This window comes from Somniosus microcephalus, chromosome 21, assembly GCF_052327205.1.
Source record: "Somniosus microcephalus isolate GS21.2 chromosome 21, FLI_Smic_1.0, whole genome shotgun sequence".
Classification (NCBI taxonomy): Eukaryota; Metazoa; Chordata; class Chondrichthyes; order Squaliformes; family Somniosidae; genus Somniosus; species Somniosus microcephalus.
In genome coordinates this window covers 49,986,802-49,999,780 of record NC_141007.1, presented here as the reverse complement: position 1 = coordinate 49,999,780, position 12,979 = coordinate 49,986,802, and positions in this window count along the sequence as shown.

Below are 12,979 nucleotides of genomic sequence, written 5' to 3'. Positions count from 1 at the left end.
TATTGCATGCAAGTTAGAAACTGGAGATTCGTTTCACTGTTTGTTTTGAGAACTTTATACAGCAATAAGGATTCTTTATTTTCATGCATTAATTAAAAACCATTCCAGTATATAGAAACAAAAATACAAAAGCAAAATACCGCGGACGCTGGAATTCCAGTTTATTGAAATCGTTTTTAAAGGCTGAAAAAGGAGTTTGGAAAGAGAAAGCTGTTCTTTTACTGGACATTATCCAACTTTCTGTGTATTTATGACAATATCATTTTATACTTTCTAGTATATGCCTAATATTTGTGCTTTTGCATGTATGTTTTAAGTGTAAATAATTTCATTGAGTAAGTTCATCCTGTTCAGTTGGGTCACAATGATAATATGTCTGCATTTGAATTGGTTGGAGATGTAAAGAGGATCCTACATTAATTCCAGTGCCATTACAAAGTAGGGCAATTGTAACCCATGGGCTACGCAATGTGCAGAGTTCCAGATAACAAGGGACACAGATCACACGCAGTAGTAGAATCGTGTTTTAAAAAGCCCAAGCTGCAAGTCTCCTTTCCAAATGACCTCAGATGAGCTAGTAATGGCACAGTGATGCAGTAAAGGCTGATCTTAGCTAAATGAACGGCGGTCTGCACAGAGTGGAATTAAAGGGAGTGCACTTAAACAGAGTGTTTCATTTGGGAATTTGGAAAGAGTGGGAATTTGGAGAAGAGGGGGAAGGAGTTGCTGCTTTTTGCCTTCACTACTTGTAGTGCTTTGTGTTACAGTTGGATATTTCATTTCATTACCCATAACTTAATCTAGATCAATTAAGTAGTCAAGAAACTAAACTGTAAACTAAGCTACTTAAACACAAATGTAATTAAATTGATTTGAATAGAACAAGGTCATATAAGGATGGCAGTGCCGGTGGTGTGACTCAACTGCAGCATGTGGGAGTTTGTGGAGAGTATTGTGATCCCGGACAACCACGTTTGCAGTAAGTGCCTGCATCTTGAGGAACTTCAGCTCCGAGTTGTTGAGCTGGAGTCTGAGGTGCAGACATTGCGGGGCATCAGGGAGGGGGAGAGTTACCTGGACACTTTGGGGGTGATTTTGCCAATGGGGGCGTGTTGGAAGCGGGACTGCTGCTTGTTGGGTTTTAGTCCTGCCTCCATCGACTTGTGGCCAACCCACACTATTTTCCCTTGATTGACCTTGTTAAACCCCGCCCAGCGGGTTTAGCAGGCCAATTAAGGGAAAGCCGGTGACAGAGAACGTCAACATATGACGTTTCATCTGTCAAAAATTTTTGACAGATGAATTGTCATCGTTTGACAGCTTTGAGAAGCTGTCAAACACTGACATTCTCTGTTGTTTGGTGAGTTCTTATACTCAAGGCTCACCAAACCTATTTCCTGAGCAAAAATCAGATGACTGTTGCATCGGAGAATGCAGCAGCCATTCTGTCATCTCTGCCGTGGAGATGCCGGAGCCTCCGGATCCCCAATGATTGAAGCCTGCAGGAAGAAACAAAGGTAAGCAAACTTTGTCTAAGACTATTCACTTACCTCACATACTTAACTCTCCACACTTGCACCCATCACTCACCCCCACAGCATACTTTTGGACCCCTCTCACCCCTGCAGACCAACTGCTCGCCTCGCTGACCCTGGCGGGGTTTCCCGACGTCGGGAAGCCCACACCTCTGTTGGAAAAATGGGGATAATCCTCTTAACTGCCTGTTAACTACCCCCAGATTCTGCCATTTTCCCGGCAGTCCCGCCTCCAAATCCATCTCCCCAGGGCTGGCAAAATCGCCCCCTTTGATCCAGGAGGCAGTCAAACCTCTTAGGTTAGGTAGTGGTACAGGTCTGGTTAGTGGTCAGGGACAGGAGGGTGTGACTGCAACTCAGGCAGGTCAGGGGACCCCAGGTGAAATGCTGGAGGAACCTCGGCATTTGTCCTTATCCAACAAGTATGAGGTTCTTGCTGCCTGTGTGGATGAGGGAAAAACCTGCAGGATGGATGAGCAAGCTGACCATGGCACCATGGTGCAGGAGGCCATTCAAGTGGGGGGAGTGAAAGGGAAGGTAGTTGTGGTAGGGGATAGTATAGTCAGGGGGATCGATACTGTTCTCTGCAGCTGCGACCGGGAGCACCGAAGGTTGTGTTGCCTGCCCGGTGCCAGGGTTAAAGACATCTCCTCACGGCTGGAGAAGATCTTGGAGTGGGAAGGGGAGGATCCAGTTGTCGTGGTCCACGTAGGAACCAACAACATAGGTAGAACCAGGAATGAGGTTCTGCTGAGAGAGTTTGACGAGTTGGGGTCTAAATTAAAAAGCAGAACCTCAAAAGTAATAATCTCTGGATTGTTACCTGAGCCACGCGCCAATTGGCATAGGGATAAGCAGATTAGAAGGTTAAATGCGTGGCTCAAAGAGTGGTGTGGGAGGCAGAGGTTTTGCTTCATGGGGCACTGGCACCAGTACTGGGGAGGGAGGGAACTGTTCCGTTGGGATGGGCTCCACCTAAACTGGGCTGGAACCAGTGTCTTGGTGAATTGAATAACTAGGGCAGTAGGCAGGGTTTTAAACTAATGAAGGGGTGGCGGGGGTTGGGGTGGGAGGATTCAGGAAAGAGTAAATTTAAAAGAAGCAAGAGAAATGTCAAGGCTCTAGAGCAGAGCAGAGTTTTGGATAAAAATAAGCAGAGTGGGTCAGGAAGGGACAGAGAGAGTAACAAAAGTTATAGGGCATCACTGACTAAGGTGACATCAGGGATAAATGGAAAAAAGTTAAAGCTAAAGGCACTATATCTGAATACGCGAAGCATTCACAACAAAATAGAAGAATTAATAGCGGAGATAAAAATTAATAGGTTTGATCTAATAGCCATTACGGAGATGTGGTTGCAAAGTTACCAAGGTTGGGAACTAAATATTCCAGGATACTTAACTTTTAGAAGTGATAGGCAAAATGGAAAAGGAGGAGGGGTAGCCCTGATAATAAAGGATGGGATAAAGACAGTAGAGAGAAAGGATCTTAGCTCCGAAAATCAAGAAGTAAAATCAATTTGGGTGGAGCTAAGAAACAGCAAGGGGCAGAAAACATTGGTGGATGTTGTTTATAGACCCCCAAACAGTAGTTGTAATGTAGGGCAGAGTATAAATCAGGAAATTAGAGGCGCATGTAACAAGGATAATACAGTAATCATGGGGGATTTTAATCTACATATAGACTGGGTAAACCAAATTTGCAGTAATAGTGTGGAGGACGAATTCATAAAATGTATACAAGATAGTTTTCTAGATCAGTATGTTGAGGAACCAACTAGGGAACAGGCTATTTTAGATCTAGTATTGTGCAATGAGAAAGGGTTAATTAATAACCTTGTAGTAAAGGGGCCCTTAGGGAAGAATGACCATAATATGATAGAATTTTATATTAAGTTTGAAAGTGATTTAGTTAAATCCAAAACTAGGGTCTTAAATCTAAACAAAGCAAACTGCGTAGGTATGAGGAGCGAGTTGGATAAGGTAGATTGGGAAACTACATTAAAAGGTATGATGGTAGACAAGCAGTGGCTAGCATTTAAAGAATTAATACATAATTTACAACAAATATACATTCCTTTAAGGTACAAAAACCCCACAGGAAAAGTGGTCCAACCATGGCTAACAAGAGAAGTTAAAGATAGTATTAGATCAAAGGAAGAGGCTTATAATGTTGGCAAAAAGAACAGTATGCCTGAGACTTGGGAGGATTTTAGAATTCAGCAAAGGAGGACCAAGAAATTGATAAGGAAAGATAAAAAAGAATATGTGAGTATACTAGCGAGAGACATAAAAACAGATTGTAAAAGCTTCTATAGGTATGTAAAAAGGAAAAGATTAGCAAAAGTAAATGTGGGTCCCTTACAGGCTGAGACAGGAGAAATTATAATGGGGAGTAAGGAAATGGCAGAGACATTAAACAAATACTTTGGGCTGGTATTTCTCAATGGAGACGTGCTGGAGGTGGGACTTCTGGTTTCCGGGTTTCAGTCCCGCCCCCAGCGACGTCTGACCAACCCATGCTATTTTCCCTTGATTGGCCTTGTTAAGCCCACCCTACCGGCCAATTAAGGGAAAGCTGGTGACAGATGACATCAGCGTATGACACTTCATCTGTCTCAAATTTTTTGACAGATGAATTGAGAAGCTGTCAAACACTGACAAGCTCTGTTCCAAGGTGAGCCCTTGCACACAGGTTCACCAAGACCTCTCTCCTCAGCAGAAAGCAGATGACTGCTGCATCTGAGAATGCAGCAGCCATTCTGTCACCTCTGCCGTTGAGATGAGGCATCTCCGGATCCTCAAATGTTGAAGACCGCAGAAAGAAACAAAGGTAAGGAAACTTTTTCCAACACTTTGCACTCACCTCTCATACTTAGCTGTCCACGCTTGCACCCATCACTCACCTCTACAGCTGACATTTCGACCCCTCTCACCCCCGCAGACCCACTGCTCACCTCGCTGACCCTGGCGAGGTTCGCAGCCATCGGGAAGCCCACAATTGCACGCGTAAAATGGGGAAAAGCCTCAAAACTGCCTGTTAACAGGCAGTTAATTGGCTCTAATCCCCTTCCTGCCTCGAGGAAACATAGAAACATAGAAACATAGAAGATATGAGCAGGAGTAGGCCATTCGGCCCTTCGAGCCTGCTCCGCCATTCAATGTGATCATGGCTGACCATCCAAATTCAGTACCCAGTCCCTGCTTTCTCCCCATATCCCTTGATCCCTTTAGCCTCAAGAAATATATCCAACTCTTTCTTGAATATATTTAATGAACTGGCCTCCACCGCCCTCTGTGGCAGAGAATTCCACAGGTTCACCACTCTCTGGGTGAAGAAATTCCTCCTCATTTCAGTCCTAAATGGCTTATCCCTTATCCTTAGACTATGACCCCTGGTTCTGGACTCCCCGGCCATCAGAAACATCCTTCCTGCATCTAGTCTGTCCAGACCTGACAGAATTTTATAGGTTTCGATGAGATCCCCTCTCAATCTTCTAAACTCCAGTGAGTATAATCCCAATTGACACAATCTCTCCTCATACGTCATTCCTGCCATCCCAGGTATCAGCCTGGTGAATCTTCGCTGCACTCCCTCCATGGCAAGAACGTCCTTCCTCAGGTAAGGTGACTAAAACTGCACACAATACTCAAGGTGCGGTCTCACCAAGGCCCTGTACAACTGTAGCAAGACATCCTTGTTCCTGTACTCGAACCCTCTTGCTACGAAGGCCAACATACCATTTGCCTTCTTAACCGCCTGCTGCACCTGCATGCTTACCTTCAGCGACTGGTGCACAAGGACACCCAGGTCTCTTTGCACTTCCCCTTCTCCCAATCTATTGCCATTCAAATAATAATCTGCCTTCCTGTTTTTGCCACCAAAGTGGATAACCTCACATTTATCCACATTATAGTGCATTTGCCATGTTTCTGCCCAATCACCCAACCTGTCCAAATCGTACTGGAGTTTCCCGACATCCTCCTTGCAGCTTACCCTCCCGCCCAGCTTTGTGTCGTCTGCAAATTTGGAGATATTACATCCAATTCCCTCGTCCAGATCATTAATATATATTGTGAACAGCTGAGGTCCTAGGACCGAGCCTTGCGGTACCCCACTAGTCACTGTCTGCCACTCGGAAAACGACCCGTTTATTCCAACTCTTTGCTTTCTGTCCGCCAACCAGTTCTCTATCCAAGTCAATACCTTGCCCCCAATCCCATGTGCCTTAACTTTACACGCTAATCTCTTGTGTGGGACCTTATCGAAAGCCTTCTGAAAGTCCAAATACACCACATCCACTGGTTCTCCCTTATCTATTTTACCAGTTACATCCTCAAAAAATTCCAGTAGATTAGTCAAGCACGATTTACCTTTTGTAAATCCATGTTGACTTTGTCCGATCCTGTCACTGTTTTCCAAGTGCTCTGCTATTACATCTTTTATACTGGACTCTAGCATTTTCCCCACTACCGATGTCAGGCTTACTGGTCTATAATTCCCCGCTTTTTCTCTACCACCTTTTTTGAATAGTGGGGTAACATTAGCTACCCGCCAATCCATGGGTACCGTTCCAGAGTCTATCGAGTTCTGGAGTCCTGCGCGACTCGGGGACCCGCCTCCTGGGAAGATGGCACGGAGGTGGGTTGGGGGGCGGGATGGTACCCGCCCCCAGATTCTGCCAATTTCCTGGCAGACCCGCCTCCCCAGGGCTGGGAAAATTCCCCCCTTTGTGTCTGTCTTCACGGAAGAAGACGCAAAAAACTTCCCGGAAATAGTGGAGAACCAAGGGTCTAGCGAGAATGAGGAACTGAAAGAAATTAGTATTAGTAAAAAAAATAGTACTGGAGTAATTAATGGGACTGAAAGCCAATAAATCCCTTGGACCTGATGGCCTACATCCTAGGATTTTGAAAGAGGTGGCTATAGAGATAGTGGATGCATTGGTTGTCATTTTCCAAAATTCCATTGATTCTAGAACGGTTCCCGCGGATTGGAAGGTAGCAAATGTAACCCGACTATTTAAGAAAGGAGGGAGAGAGAAAACCGGGAACTACAGACTAGTTAGCCTGACCTCAGTAGTAGGGAAAATGCTAGAATCTATAATTAAAGGCGTGGTAACAGGGCACTTAGAAAATAATAATAGGATTGGTCAAAGTCAACACGGATTTATGAAAGGGAAATTATGTTTGACAAATCTGTTCAAGTTTTTTGAGGTTGTAACTAGCATAATAGATAAGGGGGATCTAGTGGATGTGGTGTATTTGGATTTTCAGAAGGCATTCGATAGGGTGCCGCACAAAATTAAACAAAATTAGGGCTCATGTGATTGGGGGTAATATACTAGCATGGACTGAGGATTGGTTAATGAACAGAAAATAGAGAGTAGGAATAAACGAGTCATTTTCGGGTTGGCAGGCTGTAACTAGTGGGGTACCGCAAGGATCAGTGCTTGGGCCTCAGCTATTCACAATCTATATCAATGATTTGGATGAGGGGACCAAATGTAATATATCCAAGTTGATGATACAAAGCTAGGTGGGAATGTAAGTTGTGAGGAGGATGGAAAGAGGCTTCAAGGGGATATGGACAGGCTAAGTGAGTGGGCAAGAACATGGCAAATGGAATATAATGTGAGATTATCCACTTTGGTTGGAAAAATAGAAAAGCGGAGTATTTTTTAAATGGTGAGAGATTGGGAAATGTTGGTGTTCAGAGGGACCTGGGTGTCCTTGTACACGAATCACAGAAAGTTAACATGCAGGTACAGCAAGCAATTAAGAAATCAAATGGTATGTTGGCCTTTATTACAAGAGGATATGAATATAAGAGTAAGGATGTCTTACTGCAATTATATAGGGCCCTGGTGAGACCTGGAGTATTGTGTACAGTTTTGGTCTCCTTACCTAAGGAAGGATTTCCTTGCCATAGAGGGAGTGCCAAGGAGGTTCACTAGATTGATTCCTGGGATGGGGGGAATTGAGTAGACTAGGCCTATATTGTCTATGGCTTAGAAGAATGAGAGATGATCTCATTCAAACATACAAAATTCTTACAGGGCTTGACAGGGTAGATGCAGGGAGGATGATTCCCTTGACTGGGGAGTCTAGAACCAGGGGTCACAGTCTCAGAATAAGGGGTCGGACATTTAGGACTGAGATGAGGAGAAATTTCTTCACTCAGAGGGTGGTGAATCTTTGGAATTCTCTATCCCAGAGCGCTGTGGAGGCTCAGTCGTTGAGTATATTCAAGACAGAGATCGATAGATTTTTGGATATTAAGGGAATCAAGGGACATGGGGAATGTGAAATTGAGGTAGAAGATCAGCCATAATCTCATTGAATGGTGGAGCAGGCTCGAGGGACCGAATGGCCTACTCCTGCTTCTATTTCTTATGTTCTTATGTTTAGGGTACTATAAGAGGCATTGCGAATTGCAAATGATCCATGCTGCACCTGACATTGTTCAACTTGCACTGCTCAAAGCACTACTGCTCTTAACTCATAGAACAGCATGGATAGGGTTGTTGAGGATTTCCTGCCTGCTTAGATCTCCCCCTCCTTATCAGATGAGGGTATGTAACCAAAAACTGACTGCAAAGGAAAAATAGAATAAGAAGAAAGAAAGACTTGCATTTATATAGCACCTTTCATGACCATTGGACATCCCAAAGAGCTTTACATCCAATGAAGTACTTTTTGGAGTGCAGTCACGGTTGTAATGTAGGAAACGCGGCAGCCAATTTATGCACAGCAAGCTCCCACAAACAGCAATGTGATAATGGCCAGATAATCTGTTTTTGTGACGTTGATTGAGGGATAAAGATTGGCCACGACACCGGGGATAACTCCCCTGCTCTTCTTCAAAATAGTGCCACGGGATCTTTTATGTCCACCTGAGAGAGAGCAGACGGGGCCTCGGTTTAACGTCTCATCCGAAAGACAGCACCTCCGACAGTGCAGCAGTCCCCCAGCACTGCACTGGAGTGTCAGCCTAGATTTTTGTGCTCAAGTCTCTAGAGTGGGAATTTGAACCCACAACCTTCTGACTCCGAGGCGAGGGTGCTACCCACTGAGCCACTGGCTGACAGTGAAAACTGTAGTGTATGTGCTTTAAGTCAGAACTACTTTTTACAGCTCCTGTATACTGTAAAGTACCGGCAGTGACCACACCGGTATATAAGCTGTGCGCATGCCTCTGTACCCCAGTCTAGAGATGACCCTCCTCCAGTTAAGACCTGTTATTTGTTTATGTACAGCATCCGTGTAATTATTTATCCACTGAACCACGGATCTAACAAAAACAACTTTTGCATGCAATTTCTTTGCAATTTATATATTCTGCATTGCATACAGAAGGATCTGAGTAGATATGTACCAGAAAACCTATTAAATCATGACAGGAAATGTAAAATACATCAAAAAAACTATCGTTAAAATATATTCACTTTAACTTTATTGCAACTCTAATCAGAAATTATAGCTCATGTATAAAATTGGAAATATAGGAACTCAAAAATGATTTTTTGAATAATGGCAAAAATTAACTGCTGCAGAAAGAGAATTAATTAGCTGTGGGTTTCAGTAATGTTCACTTTATTTTAATTTAATTGACTGTTGAATTGTGGGAACTAGCTGCACATTTTTGAAGGCCCATTAGGGCTATTTCTGTAGCTTCCACACTCAATAACGAGACAAGACACTCAGAATATTTGATTCAAATACATGATTCTCACTTTTAATCATATTTTCAAAATGGACATTTTGATTACATTCTGAACTTATACCGGGACTATATGATTAACGAGAGCGATACAACACTTACTTCAGTATAAGAGGCCGTTCACTTTTTTGTTTGAGTGATGATATGAATCCATTCACACTCTCCTGGTTTCCATGGTCTTCCTTGTATTTTTAATTCTTGATGCCATTCAAAATATTTCACCTTAGCATTTGGATTATTTCTGATTGTATTCAGCCACTGTGTTCTTGATCCTGTTATCGCTGATCTCCCTTTTTACGGAGTTAAATGGAAAACTGATCTTGTCAAAAAGCTGCTTTTCAAATCATTTGCAGATATTGGAGAGTATAAAGTATCGGATACAGAGTGGAGCTATAGTAGGGGGTGATGCACAGCCAAATATAGAGGAAAAAATAAGTCAGCCTGGAAGGCAGAGCAAATATGTAACGGCACAAGGGAGTATGGCAAGGCTGGATGGCATTTATTTTAATGCAAGGAGTCTTGCGAGTAAGGCAGATGAATTGAAGGTGTTGATGAACACGTGGGAGTATGATATTGTTACTATCACAGAGACATGGTTGAGGGAGGGGCAGGACTGGCAGCTCAATATTCTGGGGTATAGAATCTTCAGGCGAGACAGAGGGGGGTGTAAAAGAGGAGGGGGTGTCGCAATATTAATCAAGGAGTCAATTACTGCTGTAAGGAGGGATGATATCTTAGCAGGTTCTTCTAATGAGGCCATATGGGTAGAACTTAAACACAAAAAGGGGGCAAGCACTTTGCTGGGAGTGTACTATAGGCCCCCAAACAGTCAGGGGGGAGATAGAGGAACAGATATGTAGGCAAATCTCAGAGAAGTGTAGAAATAATAGGGTAATAATAGTAGGGGATTTCAACTTCCCCAATATTAACTGGGATAGTTAATAATAGTAGGGGATTTCAACTTCCCCAATATTAACTGGGAGTGTTAAAAAAACAAGCCTGAAGGCTTTGTGTCTTAATGCGAGGAGCATTCGTAATAAGGTGGATGAATTAGCTGCGCAAATAGATGTAAACAGGTATGATATAATTGGGATTATGGAGGCATGGCTCCAGGGTGACCAAGGCTGGGAATTCAACATCCAGGGGTATTCAATATTCAGGAAGGACAGGCAAAAAGGAAAAGGAGGTGGGGTAGCATTGCTGGTTGAAGAGGAGATTAACACAATAGTAAGGAAGGATATTAGCTCTGATGATATGGAATCTGTATGGGTAGAGCTGAGAAATACCAAGGGGCAGAAAATGTTAGTGGGAGTTGTATACAGACCCCCAAACAGTAATGCTGAGGTTGGGGATGGCATTAAATCGGAAATTAGAGACGCATGCAATAAGGGCACAGCAGTTATCATGGATGACTTTTGTGGTGTATGTAACTTGTTCCACCTTAAGAGAACTTAAACCTGTTCCACCTTAAGAGATGTACTACTTTCTCTGGCTGCTGTATACAGTAATACCGGTGGTGACCACACCGGTATATAAGTGCTGTGTAGTAATTTGCTGGGTAGTACAGCCCTAACCTCCGAATAGTAAAGACCTATTGAAAAGTTATTCTTATAGTCTGTGTCAGTAATTGACCTTAAATATAACTGGAACACACAGACTTAACAGTGGCGACGAGTCCGATCTTACCCTGCGGCAGTTTACATCCACGGCAGCTTCGTCCTCAGAACGGGCGTCGAGAAGAGGCATCCACCCTCATTATCCTGCTGAACAGCACGTCGCGCGGGAGGCATCGAGGACCTGGAGTGAAGAAGAGAAATTCTGAACTCGAAGCCCCCATCAGCGGCAGACAGCTATCTTCCTTCTACCACGGTGGTGGGTAAGCCAATCAGCGAAAGTCGGCCGCGTTGGCTGTAGCGAAGGGGAGGGAAGACGGAGGAAAGAGGGCGGTGAAATCGACCGCGGCCGGTGAAAAGGGCCGGGCCGCATTCGGGCCGAAAGGCGCAACGACTGGGGCAGCTGAAGGTGCGAGAGCCGCGGTGAATTCGAACGCAGCGGGTGCACATAACCGGGCTGCAAGAAGGGCTGCGAGGCGCGATGGCAGGGAAGCGCGAATGCCCACGGGAACCACGGTGGAGTAGAAGCAGCGTCGGGGGAGTTGTTAACCACTGGGGAGGCGAGACCGGCAGCAGCACAGCAATTGCCATTGCAGCCAGCGGGTGAAGAAGACGAGCGCGGGAAAGACCGCCAAGCGCGGGAAGCCGCCATTTTGGAAAAAAAAATTGCAAAGATGCCTAAACATGGGAACATTAATACTTTTGATAGCAACATCGAAGATTGGACCACGTATGTAGAACGCATAGAAGTTTATTGTAGAGCAAATAAGATACCAGATGGGACGAAAGCACTAACCTTATTAAACTTAATGGGTGCGAAGACATACGGACAATTGAAACACCTTCTATCACCAGAGAAACCGGCGGATAAGACTTTCGCGGATATTGTTACCGTCCTGAAAAATCATTTAAGCCCCACGCCGCTGATGCTAGCAGAATGATTTAAATTTTACAGCAGAAAGCAGCTGAAAGATGAAAGCAATGCTGAATTTTTAATTGAATTGCGTAAGCTAGCAAAGTACTGTCAGTTTGGAACAGGACTAACAGATGCGCTAAGAGATAAATTTGTGTGTGGATTGTTAAAAGAAGAGACACAAAAGCGACTGCTTGAGGAGAATGAGCTGACGCTGGATAAAGCTGTCGCTATGGCAGCATCGCACGAAGCCGCAGCGAGAGGCACGGCGGTAATGCAGCTACGGTCACCGGAACTCAGCACAAATCAAATGGTCTTGGGTACAGTAAAATGTTATCGTTGTGGAAAGACAACGCACGATCAGAACCAGTGCTGGTTCAAAAATAAGGAATGCAGAAAATGTGGCAGGCTTGGTCACATAGCTAAAGTATGCCAGTCAGGAGAGAAGACCAGCAACAAAAAGTCACCGCAGGGAAAGTACAGAAAGGTACACAAGGTGACAGAGAACAGTTCGAACGAACAGAAGTCAGATTCAGACGCCAGCAGTAATGAACTGGGTAGCTTAAGAGTACACAATGTTGGTAAGGAAGCAGACCTCCAGACAATTTGGGTCACACTTCAGATAGCAGGAGTCCAAGTGAAGATGGAATTGGACACTGGATCGGCATTGACGGTCATGAATAAGAAAGATTACAAAAGGTTATTCCAACATATTCCCCTACGGGATACGGAGATTGTATTGAAAACATACACGGGGCAAAGAGTATACCCCATCGGAAAGATAGAGGTAAAGGTGGTCCACAAGGGCAAAGAAAGCCGAGGAATGGACTTATATGTGCTACCTGAAGGAGGTCCACCACTACTGGGACGGGAGTGGATTAGAAAAATGAATATGGACTGGCATTCCTTAAAAGCACTAACGGTAGATGTCAGGGAAACAGATGTCAAACCTAAACGATTGTCCAGAATATTGGACGATGCTAAAGAGGTGTTCCAGCAGGGACTGGGAACACTGAGAGGAATTACGGCAAACATCAAGATTGAAGAACATGCACAACCAAAATTTTTCAAAGCCAGACCGGTACCCTATGCGATACGACCTGCTGTGGAAGCGGAGCTGGAAGCGCTAGAACGTTCAGGAGTACTGTCTAAGGTAGACTGGAGTGAGTGGGCTACGCCCATTGTTCCCATGATGA